This window comes from Arachis hypogaea, chromosome 7 (assembly GCF_003086295.3).
Source record: "Arachis hypogaea cultivar Tifrunner chromosome 7, arahy.Tifrunner.gnm2.J5K5, whole genome shotgun sequence".
Lineage (NCBI taxonomy): Eukaryota > Viridiplantae > Streptophyta > Magnoliopsida > Fabales > Fabaceae > Arachis > Arachis hypogaea.
The window spans coordinates 41,988,933-42,010,176 of record NC_092042.1 but is presented as its reverse complement, the minus strand read 5'-3'; positions in this window follow the sequence as shown (position 1 = coordinate 42,010,176).

Genomic DNA, 21,244 nt, shown 5'->3' with positions numbered 1-21,244 from the left:
CTGTTAAACACCCGCCTGGGTAGTAGCCACAGTAGTGGTTGTTCCACTGGCTCTGGGCTGAGCGGGTAGTAGCAAGGGGGTTGTAGCTCAAACCTACTTGCTCCGCAAGGGGTGTTTCTGTCCATGGTTAGCTACCAGGACGTGTCGGGTTGGCTATATAACCGACAGATGATATCATCAGCCATAGGGCAGGCATACATCATTTGCATATGTTTAAATTGTTTGGGTTTGCCTATTTGTTTTGGATTTCTATCTCATATATGCTATGTTACCTGATTATGTGCTACTTGCTCTACTTGTACCTTATTTGTGTATTACTTGTCTGTATTGCTTGTGTTTGAACAACTGAGAGATCCCTCATGATGGTGTCGGTGGATGTTGGGGGCTGTTCTTGATGAGATGAATTGATAATGCGATTGCATGATGATGATGATTTTTGAATGAGATCATTTGAGCCCCCTGGGTAGACGCAGTGATGTGATTTCACTAGCTCCAGGCGGGGGTATGATGTATTGATATAGAGTTGCTGAGGCAGAACAACTGGTGATGGTTTTGCTTAAGATTCTGAGTCTGATTCGTGGAAGAATCAACGAGTTGGGAAACATGTGTAACATGAACTAGATTTAGTATCCCCTTACGACAGATGCCTATTTATGGATTAGTGAGAATCTAGGCTGGATACTTGGTGAAAAGGAGTTTAGGATGCTTAGTGAGTTTTATTGCAGTGCATTGTATTTATTTGGCACTTTTACCGTACTGGGAACCCATGGGCCCGGGGTTCTCATTCCGTATATATCTCTTGTTTTTCAGATACAGGTCCAGGTGCTCAGAAGTGAGCTGTGGTTCGTCTGAGAGCCGGCGAAGATCTTTATTTTCTCCACTTTGTGTTTTGCTTAGAATCTCTCCACCTTTGTTTTGAAGATATTATATTATGTGTTGAACTCTTTTGGAACTTGCCTATAGAGGCTCTTATGTTTCCTTTGGGAGAGATTAGGATGTACTGTTGTCAACTACTTTCATACTGTACCCTAGCCGGCCTAAACTTCGCGGGTCGCGACTAGTGGCTATTTACTTATGTTATATATATCTATCTGTTATCTATCTCTTAATCTCCTTTATGCCTTGTCCATATATCGCTTTCGGCTTCATGTTTTATCTTTTCGTTGTCGAATCGTGAGTGATACGTCTTCGCGATTTTATTTCTACTCTTTTCAGGCTTCTCGATTAATACTCTTTTCGAAATTACCTATGTTTATATATTTAAAAATCCACCTGAGAGTCGTACCACCGTAATATCATTGACTTATGACTCGAGCATAAGGATTTGAATATTAGGGTGTTACAATGAGCTTGGAATTTTTTCCATGGATATTATTGAGCTTGGAGATGCACGTACAAAGGGACTGTCCAATGGTTAGCTACCAGGACATGTCGGATTGGCTGTATAACCGATAGATGAGCTCATTAGCCATAGGGCAAGCATTCATCATATGCATTTATGTGACATTGTTTTGGAGTGTATATTGTAATTGGTTTGCCTATGTGAATAATTCTGTTTAATTGCTAATTGCTATACTTGATGTAACTGCTCTTGATTGTGTTTGAACCTCATTACTTGTGTTTGTGACTGAAATTGGTTGGGTTGTGGTGAATTGGATGTTGATTGACCTGTTTGGGCCTAAAGCTATGATTGATTATGTGATGGGTCGGAGGCCGTGATTGTTTTGAGTTGTGGTTTAGTAAAGTATGAACTTTCAAGCTGATTCAGCATAGACTTAATGAACCTATGTTTGGAATAGGTTAGTCATTCATACTGCTAGAAAACTTTTAAGATTCTTTTATCTGAAAAAGGAGTTTGGATTTCTAGTTAATTAACTGATTTCTTTTAAAAAGGCTTTGAATTTTTTTATGGTTAACCCATCGGTTTTCAAAGAATTCATAAGACAACGAAAATCACTGAGTTTGGAAACGATTTTCTTATTAAATATCTTCTTATGACAATTCTAAAACTCCGTGGTAGGACCGTGTGGTTAGGTTCTCACCCCCTACAACTTTATCTTTTCAGGAGACGAATGAAGAGGCTTAGGAAGAATTTAGTCGCAACTTTCTTAGTTTAATTATTCTTTATTTTTCCCTCTCCATCAATATTGTATTTTAAAAGAGGGATAAGGATTGTATGTTTTGTATGTATATTATATTCATTAGCTACTTATGTAAGAACTTTTGTACATATATATATGCTTGTCTGTTTTCAAGATAAAGTATTTTTCTGGTTTTTCAAAGAAAGCAGTGATACGGTTTTGAGTCAAAGGCTCCTATTTTATTATTAAGTATATGAAGTTGTCATAATACTTCTTGCTATCAGAGTGGCATAGCCAGAAGCGTGACATTCTGATAGCGAGTGTGTTACATCCTAGCCATACGAAATAATTTTGGTCACTAAATCGGTTTCTAACAAGATCGGTTGCTAAATAGCAACCAATATTTCGGTCACTAAATCGATTGCTAAGGTGTTCAGTCACTAAATGGTGACCAATATTTCGGTTACTAAATCGGTCGCTAATTTTTCAGTCACTAAATCGGTTGCTAATAGTTAACTTCAAAATTCCAAAATCGGTTGCTAAATCGATCGCTACAGCTATTACCTAATTATAAATGTTAACTAAATTTTGCATATATAGTGCACGAAATTGAGATCATCAACAATGGCGCCAAAGACTTGGTAGCGCTCTCAAACATGAATCACACTTTGTCACAACTTCGCACAACTAACCAGCAAATGCACTGGGTCATCCAAGTAATACCTTACGTGAGTAAGGGTCGATCCCACGGAGATTGTTGGTATGAAGCAAGCTATGGTCTTCTTGTAAATCTCAGTCAGGCAGATTATAATGGTTATAAAGGTTTTCGAAAATTAATAATAAATAAAGCATAAAATAAAGATAGAGATACTTATGTAAATCATTAGTGGGAATTTCAGATAAGTGTATGGAGATGCTTTGTCCCTGTTGAATCTCTGCTTTCCTACTACCTTCCTTCAATCCTTCATACTCCTTTCCATGACAAGCTGTATGTAGGGCATCACCGTTGTCAATGGCTACTTCCCATCCTCTCAGTGAAAATGGTCCAAATGCTCTGTCAGCACGGCTAATCATCTGTCGGTTCTCGATCATGTTGGAATAGAATTCGTTGATTCTTTTGCATCTGTCACCGCGCCCAACAATCGCAAGTTTGAAGCTCGTCACAGTCATTCAATCCCTGAATCCTACTCGGAATACCACATACAAGGTTTAGACTTTCCGGATTCTCAAGAATGGCTGCCAATAATTCTAGCTTATACCACGAAGATTCTGGTTAAGGAATCCAAGAGATATTCGCTCGTTCTAAGGTAGAATGGAAGTGGTTGTCAGGCACGCGTTCATAGGTGAGAATGATGATAAGTGTCACGGATCATCACATTCATCATGTTGAATTGCAACAAATATCTTAGAATAAGAATAAGCTGAATTGAATAAAAGATAATAGTAATTACATTAAAACTCGAGGTACAGCAGAGCTCCACACCCTTAATCTATGGTGTGTAGAAACTCCACCGTTGAAAATACATAAGTGATAGTGGTCCAGGCATAGCCGAATGGCCAGCCCCCCATAAACGTGATCAAAGGATCATAAAGTAATCCAATAATAATCCAAAGATGTCTAATACAATAATAAAATGTCCTATTTATACTATACTAGTTACTAGGGTTTACAGAAATAAGTCTAAATGCAGAAATCCACTTCTGGGGCCCACTTTGGTGTGCACTTGGTCTGAGCTTGAGCTTTACACATGCAGAGGCTTCTTTTGGAATTAAATGCCAAGTTGTAACGTGTTTTTGGCGTTGAGAGCGCGCCATTTGGAGTTCTGTAGCTCTAGAAATCCCATTTCGCGTGCAGGGAGGTCAGAATCCAACAGCATCAGCAGTCCTTTGTCAGCCTGAATCAGATTTTCGCTCAGATCCCTCAATTTCAGCCAGAAAATACCTGAAATCATAGAAAAATACACGAACGCATAGTAAAGTCCTAAAATGTGAATTTTGCATAAAAACTAATGAAAACATCCCTAAAAGTAGCTAGAACCTACTAGAAACTACCTAAAAACAATGGCAAAAAGCGTATAAATTATCCGCTCATCACAACACCAAACTTAAATTGTTGCTTGTCCCCAAGCAACTGAAAATCAATTAGGATAAAAAGAAGAGAATATACTATAAATCTCAAAATATCAATGAATATTAGTTCTAATTAGATGAGCGAGACTTGTAGCTTTTTGCTTCTGAACAGTTTTGGCATCTCACTTTATCCTTTAAAGTTTAGAATGATTGACATCTCTAGGAATTCAAAGTTCAGATAGTGTTATTGATTCTCCTAAGCACTTTGTTTTCCAGTATTACCACCGGATACGTAAATGCCACAGACACATGACTGGGTGAACCTTTTCAGATTGTGACTCAGCTTTGCTAAAGTCCCCAGTTAGAGGTATCCAGAGCTCCTAAGCACACTCTTTTTGCTTTGGATCACGACTTTAACCACTCAGTCTCAAGCTTTTCACTTGGACCTGCATGCCACAAGCACATGGTTAGGGACAGCTTGATATAGCTGCTTAGGCTTGGATTTCATTTCCTTGGGCCCTCCTATCCATTGATGCTCAAAGCCTTGGATCCTTTTTACCCTTGCCTTTTGGTTTTAAGGGCTATTGGCTTTTTCTGCTTGCTTTTTCTTTTTCTTTCTAATTTTTTCGCCACTTTTTTTTCGCAAGTTTCTTCTTTTTCACTGCTTTTTCTTGCTTCAAAAATCAATTTTATGATTTTTCAGATTATCAATAACATTTCTCTTGTTCATCATTCTTTCAAGAGCCAACAATTTTAACATTCATAAACAACAAGATAAAAAATTTGCACTATTCAAGCGTTCATTCAGAAAACAAAAAGTATTATCACCACATCAATATAATTAAACTAATTTCAAGGACAATTTCGAAACTCATGTACTTCTTGTTCTTTTGAATTAAAAATATTTTTCATTTAAGAAAGGTGAAGGGTTTATGGAATTATTCATAGCCTTAAGACATAGTTACTAAAAACTAATGATCATGTAGTAAAGACACAACATAGATAAACATGAAACTTAAAACCGAAAAACAGAGAAATAGGAACAAGGAAGTTAAGGAATGAGTCCACCTTGGTGATGGTGGCATTTTCTTCTTGAAGGACCAATGATGTCCTTGAGCTCCTCTATGTCTCTTCCTTGCCTTTGTTGCTCCTCCCTCATAGCTCTTTGATCTTCTCTAATCTCATGGAGAATGATGGAGTGCTCTTGGTGCTCCACCCTTAATTGGTTCATACATGACTCAATCCTTCTAGGGAAGTGTTAAGTTGTTCCCAATAGTTGTTTGGAGGAAAGTGCATCCCTTGAGGCATCTCAGGGATTTCTTGATGATGAGCTTCCTCATGCGTGTCTTGAGATCCATGGATGGCCTCTCTTATTTGCTCCATCCTCTTCTTAGTGATGGGCTTGTCCTCTTCAATGAGGGTATCTCCTTCTATGACAACTCCAGCTGAGTAGCATAGATGGCAGATAAGATGAGGAAAAGCTAGCCTTGCCATGGTGGAGGATTTTTTGGCTACTTTATAGAATTCAAGAGAGATAAATTCATGAACTTCTACTTCCTCTGCAATCATGATGCTATGGATCATGATGGCCCGATCCACAGTAATTTTGGATCGGTTGCTAGTGGGGATGATGGAGCGTTGGATGAACTCCAACCTTCCTCTAGCCACAGGCTTAAGGTCCAGTCTTCTCAATTGAACCGGCTTGCCTTTAGAGTCTCTTTTCCATTGAGCTCCTTCAACACATATGTCCATAAGGACTTGGTCCAACCTTTGATCAAAGTTGACCCTTCTAGTGTAAGGGCGTGCATTTTCTTGCATCATAGGCGAGTTAAACGCCAACCTTACATTTTTCGAACTGAAATCTAAGTATTTTTCCCGAACCATTGTAATATAATTCTTTGGATTTGGGTTCATACTTTGATCATGGTTCCTAGTGATCCATGCATTAGCATAGAATTCTTAAACCATTAAGATTCTGACTTGTTGAATGGGGTTGGTCAGAACTTTCCAACCTCTTCTTTATATCTCATGTCGGATCTCCAGATACTCATTTTTCTTGAGCATGAAAGGGACCTCAGGGATCACCTTCTTCTTGGCCACAACTTCATAGTAGTGGTCTTGATGGACCTTTGAGATGAATCTCTCCATCTCCCATGACTCGGAGGTGGAAGCTTTTGTCTTCCCTTCTTCTTTCTAGAGGTTTCTCCGGCCTTAGGTGCCATAGATGGTTATGGAAAACCAAAAAAAGCTATGCTTTTACCATACCAAACTTAGAATGTTGCTCGTCCTCGAGCAAAAGAAGAAAAAATAGAAGAAGAAGAAGAAAATATGGAGGAAAGGAGGAGAGATGTGTATTCGGCCAAGGGGGAGAAGAGAGGTTTGTGATGTGTGAAAATGAAGAAGGATAGAGGGGTTTATATAGTGGAGGGAGAGGGTAGTAGGTTTGGTCATTAGGGTGGGTTTGGGTGGGAAAGGAATTTTGAATTTGAAGGTAGGTGGGGTTCATGGCAAAGAGTGGATGGATGTGAGTGGTGAAGAGGTGATGGGGAAGAGAGATTGAGGTGATTGGTGAAGGGTTTTTGGGGAAGAGTGTTATTGGATTGTGTGAAGAAGAGAGAAGGTGAGTTGAGGTAGGTAGGGATTCTGTGGGGTCCACAGATCCTGAGATGATCCTGTAGGGTCCACAGATCCTGAGGTGTCAAGGATTTATCATCCCTGCACCAATGAGGCGTGTAAAATGCCCTCTGCATGCAATCTTGGCGTTCAACGCCAAATTGATGCTTGTTTCTGGCGTTGAACGCCAGTTCCATGCTTGTTTTGGGCGTTCAACGCCAATCTGCAGCATATTTCTAGCGTTAAATGCCAGTTCCATGCTTGTTTCTGGCGTTTAACGCCAGCTTTCCTCAGGGTGCAATCCTGGCATTTGAACGCCAGACTGCTGCATGTTTCTGGTGTTCAACGCCAGATTCATGCTCTATTCTGGCGTTGAACGCTAGCCAGATGTTCCTTACTGGCGTTTAAAAGCCAGTAAGCTTTTCCTCCAGCGTGTGCTGTTTCTTCTGCTGTTTTTTATTCTATTTTTAATTTTAGTATTTGTTTTGTGACTCCACATGATCATGATCCTAATAAAACATAAAAGAACAATAAAAAATAAAAATTGGGTTGTCTCCCAATAAGCGCTTCTTTAATGTTAATAGCTTGACAGTGAGCTCTCATGGAGCCCCACAAATCATCAGAGCATTGTTGGGACCTCCCAACAGCAAACTTAGAGTTTGAATGTGGGGGTTCAACACCAAACTTAGAGTTTGGCTGTGGCCTCCCAACACCAAACTTAGAGTTTGATTGTGGGGGCTCTGTTTGACTTTGTATAGAGAGAAACTTTTCATGCTTCCTCTCCATGGTTGCAGAGGAAGATCCTTGAGCTTTAAACACCAAGTAGTCCCTATTCAATTGAAGGACTAGCTCTCCTCTGTCAACATCAATCATAGCTCCTGCTGTGGCTAGGAAGGGTCTTCCAAGGATGATGCATTCATCCTCTTCCTTCCTAGTGTCTAAGATTATGAAATCAGCAGGGATGTAAAGGCCTTTAACCTTTACTAACACGTCCTCTACCAATCCATAAGCTTGTCTTACTGACTTGTCTGCCATCTCTAATGAGAACGTGGCAGCCTGTACCTCAAAGATCCCCAGCTTCTCCATTACAGATAGTGGCATAAGATTTATACCTGACCCTAGGTCACACAGCGCCTTCTCAAAGGTCATGGTGCCTATGGTACATGGTATTAAGAATTTACTAGGATCTTGTTTCTTTTGAGGTAAAGTTTGCTGAACCCATGTATCTAGTTCACTAATGAGCAAGGGAGGTGCATCTTCCCAAGTCTCATTACCAAACAACTTGGCATTCAGCTTCATGATAGCTCCTAGATATTGAGCAACTTGCTCTCTAGTTACATCTTCATCCTCTTCAGAAGAAGAATAGTTTTCAGAGCTCATGAATGGTAGAAAGAGGTTTAAAGGAATCTCTATGGTCTCTATATGAGCCTCAGATTCGTTTAGGTCCTCAATAGGGAACTCCTTCTTGTCTGGGAGACGTCCCATGAGGTCTTCCTCATTGGGATTCACGTCCTCCCCTTCCTCTCTAGGTTCGGCCATTTTGATTATGTCAATGGCCTTGCACTCTCTTTTTGGATTCTCTTCAGTATTGCTTGGGAGAGTACTAGGAGGAGTTTCAGTGATTTTCTTACTCAGCTGGTCCACTTGTGCCTCCAAATTTCTGATGGATGACCTTCTTTCACTCATGAAACTTAAAGTGGCCTTAGACAGATCAGAGACTATATTTGCTAAGCTAGAGGAGCTCTGCTCAGAATGCTCTATCTGTTGCTGAGAAGATGATGGAAAAGGCTTGCTATTGCTAAGCCTGTTTCTTCCACCATTATTAAAGCCTTGTTGAGGCTTTTGTTGATCCTTCCATGAAAAATTTGGATGATTTCTCCATGAGGAATTATAGGTGTTCCCATAGGGTTCACCCATGTAATTCACCTCTGCTATTACAGGATTCTCAGGATCATAAGCTTCTTGTTCAGAGGATGCCTCTTTAGTACTGTTGGATGCATTTTGCCATCCATTCAGACTTTGAGAAATCATGTTGACTTGCTGAGTCAACATTTTATTCTGAGCCAATATGGCATTCAGACCATCAATTTCAAGAACTCTCTTCCTCTGAGGCATCCCATTACTCACAGAATTCCTCTCGAAAGTGTACATGAATTGGTTATTTGCAACCATGTCAATGAGTTTTTGAGCTTCTGCAGGTGTTTTCTTTAGGTGAATGTATCCACCTGCAGAATGGTCCAGTGACATCTTAGAGAACTCAGATAGACCATAATAGAATATATCCAAAATGGTCCACTCTGAAAGCATGTCAGAAGGACACCTTTTGGTCATCTGCTTGTATCTTTTCCAAGCTTCATAGAGGAATTCACCATATTTTTGTTTGAAGGTCTGAACATCCACTCTAAGCTTGCTCAGCTTTTGAGGAGGAAAGAACTTAGCCAAGAAGACCATGACCAGCTTATCGCAAGAGTCCAGGCTATCTTTAGGTTGTGAGTCCAACCATGTTCTAGCTCTATCTCTTACAGCAAAAAGGAAAAGCATGAGCCTGTAGACTTCAAGATTTACTCCATTAGTCTTAACAGTCTCACAAATCTGCAAGAACTCAGTTAAAAACTAATAGGGATCTTCTGATGGAAGTCCATGAAACTTGCAATTCTGTTGCATTAAAGCAACTAGTTGAGGTTTCAGCTCAAAATTGTTTGCTCCAATGGCAGGGATTGAGATGCTTCTTCCATCAAATTTGGAAGTAGGTGTAGTATAGTCACCAAGCATCCTCCTTGCATTATTATTTTTGGCTGCCATCTCCTCTTCCTTTTCGAAAATTTCTGTAAGGTTGACTCTGGATTGTTGTAATTTAGCTTCTCTTAGTTTTCTCTTCAGAGTCCTTTCAGGTTCAGGATCTGCTTCAACAAGAATACTATTGTCCTTGCTCTTGCTCATATGAAAAAGAAAGGAACAGAAAATAATTATAATAGGGATCCTCTTTACCACAATAGAGAGATTCCTTTATGTTAGTAGAAGAATAAAAGAATAGAAGAGGGAAAAAGTAAGAATCCAAACACAAGGGCGAAGAGTGAGTTCGAATTCTTGAGATGAAGAGAAGTGTTAGTAAATGAATGAATAAATAGAAAGAGATGAGAAAGAGGGGTTGGTGCACGGATTTGTGATCATCAACAATGGCTCCAATAATTTGGTAGCTCTCACACGTGAATTACACTTAGTCACAACTCTGCACAACTAACCAGCAAGTGCACTGGGTCGTCCAAGTAATACCTTACGTGAGTAAGGGTCGATCCCACGGAGATTGTTGGTATAAAGCAAGCTATGGTCATCTTGTAAATCCCAGTCAGGTGGATTTAACTAATTTAAGAGATTATTGGTTTAAATATGATTAATAAAAATAGACAAAAAGTAAAGATAAAGTTACTCATGTACTCCAATGGTGGGAATTTCAGATAGGTGCATGGAGATGCTGTGTTCCTTCTGAATCTCTGCTTTCCTACTGCTTTCACCTAATCCTTATTACTCCTTTCCATGGCAAGCTGTATTTAGGGCATCATTGTTGTCAATGGCTACATCCCATCCTCTCAGTGGAAAAGGTCCAAATGCTCTGTCACAGCACGGCTAATCATCTGTCGGTTCTCAATCAGGTTGGAATAGAATCCAGTGATTCTTTTACGTTTGTCACTAACGCCCAGCCTTCAGGAGTTTGAAGCTCGTCACAGTCATTCAATCCCAGAATCTTACTCGGAATACAACAGACAAGGTTAGACTTTCCGGATTCCCATGAATGCCGCCATCAATTCTAGCTTATACCACGAAGATTCTGATTAAGGAATCCAAGAGATATGTGCCCGGCCTAAGGTAGAACGGAAGTGGTTGTCACTCACGCGCGTTCATAGGTGAGAATGATGATGAGTGTCACGGATCATCACATTCATCAAGTTGAAGTGCAACGAATATCTTAGAACAGGAATAAATCGAATTGGATAGAAAATAATAGTAATTGCATTGAAACTTGAGGTACAGCAGAGCTCCACACCCTTAATCTATGGTGTGTAGAAACTCCACCGTTGAAAATACATAAGTGAAAGGTTCAGGCATGGCCAAATGGCCAGCCCCCAAACGTGATCAATAGTCTCCTTAGATGAATAATAAAATAAAACTGAGACCAAAGATGTCTAATACAATAGTAAATTATCCTATTTATACTAGACTAGCTACTAGGGTTTACAAGAGTAAGTAATTGATGCATAAATCCACTACCGGGGCCCAGTTGGTGTATGTTTGGGCTGAGCTTGATCTATCCACGAGATGAGGCTTCTCGTGGAGTTGAACGCCAAGTTATAACGTGTTTTGGGCGTTCAACTCCGGGTCGTGACGTGTTTCTGGCGTTTGACTCTAGACAGCAACATGGAACTGGCGTTGAGCGCCAGTTTGCGTCATCAAATCACGAATAAAGTATGGACTATTATATATTGATGGAAAGCTCTGGATGTCGACTTTCCAAAGCCGTTGAGAGCGCGCCATTTAGAGTTCTGTAGCTCCAGAAAATCCATTTTGAGTGTTGGGAGGTCAGATTCTAACATCATCAGTAGTCCTTTGTCAACCTCCTTTCAGAGTTTCGCTCAGGTCCCTTAATTTCATCTAGAAAATACCTGAAATTATAGAAAAACATACAAACTCATAGTAAAGTTCAGAAATGTGAATTTAGCATAAAAACTAATGAAAACATCCCTAAAAGTAGCTTGAACCTATTAAAAACTACCTAAAAATAATGCCAAAAAGCATATAAATTATCCGCTCATCACAACACCAAACTTAAATTGTTGCTTGTCCCAAGAAACTGAAAATCAATTAGGATAAAAAGAAGAGAATATACTATAAATTCTAAAATATCAATGAATATTAATTCTAATTAGATGAGCGGGACTTGTAGCTTTTTGCTTCTAAACAGTTTTGGCATCTCACTTTTTTCCTTGAAGTTTAGAATGATTAGCTTCTATAGGAACTTAGAATTTCAGATAGTGTTATTGATTCTCCTAGTTAAGTTTGTTGATTCTTGAACACAGCTACTTTTATGAGTCTTGGCCGCGGCCCTAAGCACTTTGTTTTCCAGTATTACCACCGGATACATAAATGCCACAGACACATGATTGGGTGAACCTTTTCAGATTGTGACTCAGCTTTGCTAGAGTCCCCAGTTAGAGGTGTCCAGAGCTCTTAAGCACACTCTTTTTGCTTTGGATCACGACTTTAACCACTCAGTCTCAAGCTTTTCACTTGGACATGCATGCCACAAGCACATGATTAGGGATAGCTTGATTTAGCCGCTTAGGCCTGGATTTTATTTCCTTAGGCCCTCCTATCCATTGATGCTCAAAGCCTTGGATCCTTTTACCCTTGACTTTTGGTTTTAAGGGCTATTGGCTTTTTCTGCTTGCTTTTTCTTTTTCTTTCTATTTTTTTTCGCAAAATATATTTTTTTCGCAAGCTTTTGGTTTTTACTGCTTTTTCTTGCTTCAAGAATCAATTTTATGATTTTTCAGATCATCAATAACATTTCTCTTTGTTCATCATTCTTTCAAGAGCCAACAATTTTAACATTCATAAACAACAAGATCAAAATTATACACTGTTCAAGCATTCATTCAGAAAACAGAAAGTATTGTCACCACATCAATATAATTAAACTAAATTCAAGGATAATTTCGAAATCCATGTACTTCTTGTTCTTTTGAATTAGAAACATTTTTCATTTAAGAGAGGTGAAGGTTTAATGGAATTATTCATAGCTTTAAGACATAGTTACTAACTACTAATGATCATGAAGTAGAGACACAAAACATAGATAAACATATAACATAAAAATCGAAAAACAGAGAGATAAGAACAAGGAAGTTAAGGAATGAGTCTACCTTAGTGAGGGTGGCGCCTTTTGAAGGTCCAATGGTGCTTTTTGAGCTCTTTTATGTCTCTTCCTTGCTTCTGTTGCATGATACCTAATGATTTTGGTGTTCCTATCCTTAGTTGCTTCCAATAATTATGTGGAGGAACATGTATCCCCTGAGATATCTCAGAGATTTCTTAATGAGGGAATTCCTCATGCTCTCTTGATGTGCAGTCAAATGCTCTTCTACTGAGCTATGGACCTTTGAGATGAATCTCTCCATCTCCCATGACTCGGAGGTGGAAAATTTTTTTGTCTTCCCTTTTCTCTCTTTTTTTTTGAGGTTTCTCTGGCCTTAAGTGCCATCAATGGTTATGGAAAAGCAAAAAGCTATTCTTTTACCACACCAAACTTAAAATGTTGCTCGTCCTCGAGCAAAAGAAGAAAGAATGGAAGATGATATGGAGGAGAGGGAGAGATGTGTATAATTCAGCCATATGGGTGGGATTGGGTGGGGAAGAGATGGATGGATGTGAGTGGTGAAGGGGATTAATTAGGAAGAGTGTTTATTAGAAAGAATGTTAAGAAGATAAGTGGAGGTAGGTGGGGATCCTATGGGGTCCACAGATCCTGAGATGATTGACAAACCCCAATTTGACGATTTATCTTGTATTGATTTTAGGGGATTTTATGACCTTTACCCACATTTATTTAATAAAATAGCATAGTTTTGTGATTGTCTCCTAATTTGTGTTTAGATGTGAAAACATGCTTTCTAGACCTTAAATTAGCTAAATTCAATCCACCTTTGATTCCACTAGATGCCTTGATATGTTTGTTAGTGATTTCAGATTGAAAAGGCTAGGAATGGATCAAAGGAGTGAAGAGGGAAAGCATGCAAAGTGGAGAAATCATGAAAAGTCAAAGGAGTTGAACTCGCCCATGGACGCGCGCGCGTACCTGGCGCTTGCGCGCACCTGCGAATTACCCCATGGACGCGTACGCGTGCTGTGCGCATACGCGTCGATACTGGTTTATGATTTTTTAATGAATTCGCAACCAACGAATTCTGAAGGGTTGTGGGGCCCAATTGCAACCAACTTTGGCGCCAAAAATGCTATTTAAAGCCAAGGATTGAAGAGCAAAGGGGGATTCCAACTCATTGAATCATTACACACTCATTAGGATTAGTTAGAAGTAGTTTCTAGAGAGAGAAGCTCTCTCTTCTCTCTAGAATTAGGATTAGGATTAGGATTAGTTCTTAGATCTAGGTTTTACTCTTTGCTTTCTTCTACCTCTACATCTCAATTCATTGTTGTTAGATTCATTCTTCTTCTATTCTTTTGTTGTAATCTCTTTTATGTTGTTCTTATGCTTTGTTGTAGATCTAGTATTGTTCCTTCTACTTTCTTCCAATTCAATAAAAGGTAATTCCTAATAAATGTGTTCATTTGATTAGTTGTTGTTTAATTCCTTGCAATTGAGTAGTGTAGATTTACTTTTCTTGTTGTTGATTTACTATGTTTCCCTTTTATGCCTTCCAAGTGTTTGATGAAATGCTTGGTTGGATTTTAGAGTAGGATTTTATACTCTTGGCTTGGAAAGGTAACTTAGGACCTCTTGAGTTACTAATGTCCAAGAGATTGATGATTGGGAGTCATTGACTCTAGTTCTCACTAATTGAATTAGTGGAGAGTTAGGACTTATGGACTAGGATTGATATAGCTCATTTGACTTTCCTTTACTACTAGTTAGAGGATGATTTAATGAGATTAATCCTTGCTAATTCTCATATTGTGGTTAGTGATTAGGATAGAGATCCTTGACCACCAACCCTTGCCAAGACCTTTTTAGGCCTTAGTTTACTTTCTTGCCATTTATCTTCCATGCTTCTTATCAAAACCCCAAAAATAACTCACAACCAATAACAAAACACTTCATTACAATTCCTAGGGAGAACGACCCGAGGTTTGAATACTTCGGTTTATAAATTTTAGGGGTTTGTACTAGTGACAAACAACTTTTTGTACGAAAGGGTCATTGTTTGGTTTAGAAACTATACTTCGACGAGATTTTATTTGAGAAATTCTAAACCGTCAAAAATCCGATCGTCAAAATGGCGCCGTTGCCGGGGAATTGCAATGGTGTTATGTTATTGGTTATTGTATATATGTGAATATTGTGAATAGCTTGATTTTTTTTGGATTGCTTGCTAGTTAGGACTTTGTTTCATTATTTCTTAGTAGTTTTTGTTTTTATTTTCTCTTTTTACCATGAATTCTCATTTTGGCTATGAGTGTGATTTCAACTATGTTGTAGGTGATGAGAGCTTCAATGAAGAGATGCATCAAGGATGGAACAATCAAAGGTGGGAGGAGCCATATGCATATGATCAATCTTCATGGCAACAACCCCCACCAATGCACTATGAAGAAGAGCCAATTTTTGATGCATATCAATCCAATAGCTATGGTGAATCTCCTTGTGACTTTCAAGAACCACCACCATATGCCTATGATCCATATCCTCAACATGACCCTCAACCACACTCACAAGCCTATTTTCAACAAACACCTCCATATGACCATGATCCTTACCCACCATACCAACCTCCTTTTGAACCATATGAGCCATACATGGAACCACAATTTCAAGATTACTCCCAAGAACCACCTCAATACACACCACCACCTTACCAAGAAGAACCACCTTCCTATAATGAACCCTTTCTCCAAGACAATGAACCCTCTTATCCACCCCAATATCTAATAGATGAAACCCTTGATGTTCTTCTTCAAGGGCAAGATGAAATGAAAAGGGATGTGCAACAATTTGTAGCTACCATGACCAAGGTAGTAAATCATTTAGCCTCCCAATGCTTGAATATTCAAGGAACTCCTATAGCTACATGTGAAGGATCCAAGGAAAAGCATAGCATGAAGGAGAGATTGGAGACTCCGGTGGAGAAGGAGGAAGGCTACTTTGTGTTAGAACAATTGGAGAAGCCTATGATTATTGAAGAAAAGGAAGAAGTGGTTGAAGACTTAGGAGATGCGGAACCTCCATGGGAAGCTAAAATCAAAGAAAATCCCTCCAAGAAGAGTAAATTTGATGTTGAGGAGGAATGTGCACAACCTCCAAGGCATATTCTATATGAAGACTTGGAGAGAATGAAGCAAGAATTGAGTTCCCTTGGTGATGAAGATCATGCATCCAATCTTTTTGGTGAAGAATCCTTTGAATTTGAAGAACCTTCTCCCAATGAATTTGAAAGTGATGTGGAGGTAGATTTCTCTCAACCTCCCATTTATGACTTGAGTGATGGAGAAGAGTTAGATGAAGTTGATGAACAAAGGATTGAAAGTGAAAAAGTTTTTGAAAAGGTGGAGGCAATCAAGGATGAAAACAAGGGAGTAGAGCTTGAAAGCACATTGGAGATACCTCTCCCCAAGCCACCACCATCCACTCTCTCATTCAAGTGGGTAAATTCCTTATACTCAAGCTTTATTATTCCCCTTGAATATGGTTTGCTTGAAACGGATGGTCAACTTAGATATATTTGTGGCTTTAAGAGTAAAAAGGAGATGGTTAGTGGTTGGAAGCATCATTCTAGGTTCACTATGGTCACATGTCCAAGGCTTGATAGCAAAGGTTGGTGTATAACTAGAGTACATGGGTCTAGAAGGATGTTTGGTCACTTTGTTGAGAATTCACCTTGCTCACCACCCACATGGATTAATGATAATCAACTTGGAGATGGGTGTGAAGACAAAATATGGGATCCGGGAACACATGAGGATCAACATTGGGAGCCCATGGTTTGTGAAGAACTCCATCAAAGCTTGGAGATATTAATCTTGAATGATGGAGCTTATTGGAAGTCCAAGCATTGGTGGAAGTTCCAAGATGAATACAAGCACAAGCCACCTTGATAAGGAGCTCCCCATAAGTCCAACTTAAGGACAATAAACAAAAGTGCTAGGTGGGAGACAACCCACCATGGTAACTTCTTTTCATTTTCTCTTTTGTAAATATTTGGTAGAATTAGTCTAATTTCATGTTTTGTTTAGTTAGTTGAGTATATTTGGTAGTTTAATATGTTAAATAAGGTTTTATGGTGTTTTGGTAGCTGTTTGGAGGTTTGGAATGCTTAGATTAGTGCAAAAACATAGAAAAATTTTGAAAAACAGAGCACCATCCACGCGTACGCGCACTGCGTGCGTACGCGTGCATCATGCATTTTGGACCATCCACGCGAGCGCGCCATGCACGCGTACGCGTGGGTTGAGAAGTTCCACCTTCCATGCATTAACCCGAGAGTTAGGCCCGCACTGTGCGCGCGTTGTGCCTTTGGCACAACCCCACTTGCGCGTACGCGCACCTGACGCGTACGCGCCACTCTCGAAATTCACCATCCGCGCGCGCGCGGCATGCACGCGTACGCGCGGATTTCCTTCCTTCACCATATTTCTTTTCTTCTCCTCTTTCCATTTCTTTCCTTCTCCTTTCTTCTTCCCTCCTCCAATCCCTCATCCAACACTTCCAAACACCATGGATAACCATTTATATTAGTTAGTTTTAGTTTAGTTTTCATTTTATTTTCTCTCTTTTCATCATAAGTGTTGGATTATTGACTTTGTTTACTATGCATTGCTTCCCCCTTATTGCCTAAATGCTAATTTAGCATTAATGTTTTTAGATAATCTTTGTTGGATCCTATGATTGAGGTTATATTTTGCTACTTGGTTTTGAGTTTTTCATGCTTCACTTTTAAGAATACCAAGTGATGAGAATTGCCTTCGAGCTTGTAACTCTTCTTGAATTACATGATTTGGCCACCATGTGATTTGAGCCTTATTTTGTGATTAAGCAACCTCTTGATGATGGATGATGATGTGCATTTACCTTAATGCATGGTATTTCATGATCATATGCATCCATGTACTTTAGCTTGAATGCTTTCATGCTTCTTTAATGCTTGTTTTACCTTACAAGTTTACTTAAAGCATCTCAAGCATACTAGAATGAGTAAAGTGCATGCTTCTTTGGTGACATAGCTTTTTATGCTAATGTGTGTTCTAAACTGCGCAATTTAGAATACACACACCTAATATTTCTTAATGTCACACTAATTCACTCACTCAATTCTAGTGATTTACCTCCTTCCAACGATTATGCTTCCTTGCTTTTATATCTTCTCTTCTTATGGTGTTATATTTTTGTTTTTCATGATGAATGCACCACGAGCAATAACGGAAGCAAGACTAAGAACACGCAGCAATCCGGAGAGTCGCCGTACCCCCTTGCTCATCTTTGAGTGCACCGAGGACGGTGCAAACTTTTAAGTGTGGGGAGGTCGTCCGACCGTTCGGCGATTTTGGGTGACAAATTTCTAACTCCAACACTTTTGCATTTCATTCTAGGATTTTAGTATTTTTACTTGCATTCTCTTAATTTTTGCATATGTATACACAATAAGCTTAGTCAAAATAATGAAAATTTTCAAGATTTCTATCTATAGGGCACCAATTGATTTGAGTGAAAACTTTTCATTAAACTTGCTTGAATTATATATCTTGTGGAACATGATTTTTGAGCTAAGAACACAAGCAAGTGAGATTTGAGCCTAATGGTGTGGTTACATCTTATAACCAGTTATTTTTCCTTCTTGTGTGCGTTATTCTCTTCCTATGATTGTAATATTTGATTTGTTTGATTCTTTATGTCCATTATTTTGTGTATTCATGCATTTATATGATTGAGGCCATCATTTCATTAGCTCACTTACCCAAATAGCCTTACCTTTTATCTTCCATTGATAGCCAATTTGAGCCTACAATTAACCCACTTGGTTCTTTAATTTAGCACATTACAAGCCTAAAGCGGAAAACAATAAATGTTCTTATTTGGATCTTTGATTAGCTTAGGCTAGTGTGTGTGAGTATCATTCAAGTGTGGGAACCTTGGGACATTGGGTGAATAAAAGGGTAGTTTTGTATTATTATTGGAAATATTGGGAATTGGGTACATACTCATGTATTGATCAATTGTAAAACCTTATGCATTGAGATTCTTGTATATAGAAAGAAAAAAAATGAGAAAAACAAAAGAAAAAGAAAAGAAAAATAATATGGAAAAGAAAAAAAAAAGAAAAAAAAATAGAAAAAGAAAGAAAAAGAAGAAAAAGAAAGAAATAAAAAGGGGACAAAATGCCCCAAATCAAAGTATAGTCCAATAAAATCAATGCATAGGTGTTGTGAAATTGAAAAGGAATACATGAGTATGTGAACAAGTGAAAAATGGGTAGTTAGGTTAGAACTTAATTGTATAGGATGTCATAGGTTAGGTGGGAAGTTTAAGCCTATCAAAGATTCAAATTTCAAGCTCACTTAACCAAATATACATCCTACCTTGACCCTAGCCCCATTACAACCAAAGAAAAGACCTCATGATACTTGTATGCATGCATGAAATATATGTTGATTGTTAGAAGAAGAACAAATCTTAGAAAGCATGATTAGGAGAGAATTGAGTGAATCAACCCCTAAACACTTGAGCGAATAGAGTGCAAACACATCCGGTGAGGGTTTGATGCTCAATTACATGTTTTCACCTATGATCATCTCTTCTCATGCAAGTTTGTAAAAATATTTAATAGCTCAATTCAATTGTGGTTTGGCATGGTTGTCAATACCTTTTGCCCTTGTGCATACATGCTTCTTGGGAATTGATTTACTTTGACCAAGCAATTGCATTCATGTAGATAGTTGCATATAGGTAGATTGCATTTAGTTAGTTTTCATTGAATAAATGTTGATCCCTTATCTCATTTTTGGTTTAGCATGAGGACATGCTAAGGTTTAAGTGTGGGGAGGTTGACAAACCCCAATTTGACGATTTATCTTGTATTGATTTTAGGGGATTTTATGACCTTTACCCACATTTATTTAATAAAATAGCATAGTTTTGTGATTGTCTCCTAATTTGTGTTTAGATGTGAAAACATGCTTTCTAGACCTTAAATTAGCTAAATTCAATCCACCTTTGATTCCACTAGATGCCTTGATATGTTTGTTAGTGATTTCAGATTGAAAAGGCTAGGAATGGATCAAAGGAGTGAAGAGGGAAAGCATGCAAAGTGGAGAAATCATGAAAAGTCAAAGGAGTTGAACTCGCCCATGGACGCGCGCGCGTACCTGGCGCTTGCGCGCACCTGCGAATTACCCCATGGACGCGTACGCGTGCTGTGCGCGTACGCGTCGATACTGGTTTATGATTTTTTAATGAATTCGCAACCAACGAATTCTGAAGGGTTGTGGGGCCCAATTGCAACCAACTTTGGCGCCAAAAATGCTATTTAAAGCCAAGGATTGAAGAGCAAAGGGGGATTCCAACTCATTGAATCATTACACACTCATTAGGATTAGTTAGAAGTAGTTTCTAGAGAGAGAAGCTCTCTCTTCTCTCTAGAATTAGGATTAGGATTAGGATTAGTTCTTAGATCTAGGTTTTACTCTTTGCTTTCTTCTACCTCTACATCTCAATTCATTGTTGTTAGATTCATTCTTCTTCTATTCTTTTGTTGTAATCTCTTTTATGTTGTTCTTATGCTTTGTTGTAGATCTAGTATTGTTCCTTCTACTTTCTTCCAATTCAATAAAAGGTAATTCCTAATAAATGTGTTCATTTGATTAGTTGTTGTTTAATTCCTTGCAATTGAGTAGTGTAGATTTACTTTTCTTGTTGTTGATTTACTATGTTTCCCTTTTATGCCTTCCAAGTGTTTGATGAAATGCTTGGTTGGATTTTAGAGTAGGATTTTATACTCTTGGCTTGGAAAGGTAACTTAGGACCTCTTGAGTTACTAATGTCCAAGAGATTGATGATTGGGAGCCATTGACTCTAGTTCTCACTAATTGAATTAGTGGAGAGTTAGGACTTATGGACTAGGATTGATATAGCTCATTTGACTTTCCTTTACTACTAGTTAGAGGATGATTTAATGAGATTAATCCTTGCTAATTCTCATATTGTGGTTAGTGATTAGGATAGAGATCCTTGACCACCAACCCTTGCCAAGACCTTTTTAGGCCTTAGTTTACTTTCTTGCCATTTATCTTCCATGCTTCTTATCAAAACCCCAAAAATAACTCACAACCAATAACAAAACACTTCATTACAATTCCTAGGGAGAACGACCCGAGGTTTGAATACTTCGGTTTATAAATTTTAGGGGTTTGTACTAGTGACAAACAACTTTTTGTACGAAAGGGTCATTGTTTGGTTTAGAAACTATACTTCGACGAGATTTTATTTGAGAAATTCTAAACCGTCAAAAATCCGATCGTCAATGATCTTATGGGGTCCACAGATCCTGAGGTGTCAAGGATTTACATCCCTGCACCAATTAGGCATGTAAAATGCCTTAGCATACCATTCTAGCGTTTAAACGCCGAAGTGGTGCATGTTCTAGGCGTTCAACACCCATGTGTAGCATGTTTCTGGCGTTGAACGCCAGTTCCATGCTTGTTACTGGCGTTCAGCGCCAGCTTTCCTCAAGGCACATTCCTGGCATTCAAACGCCAGAATG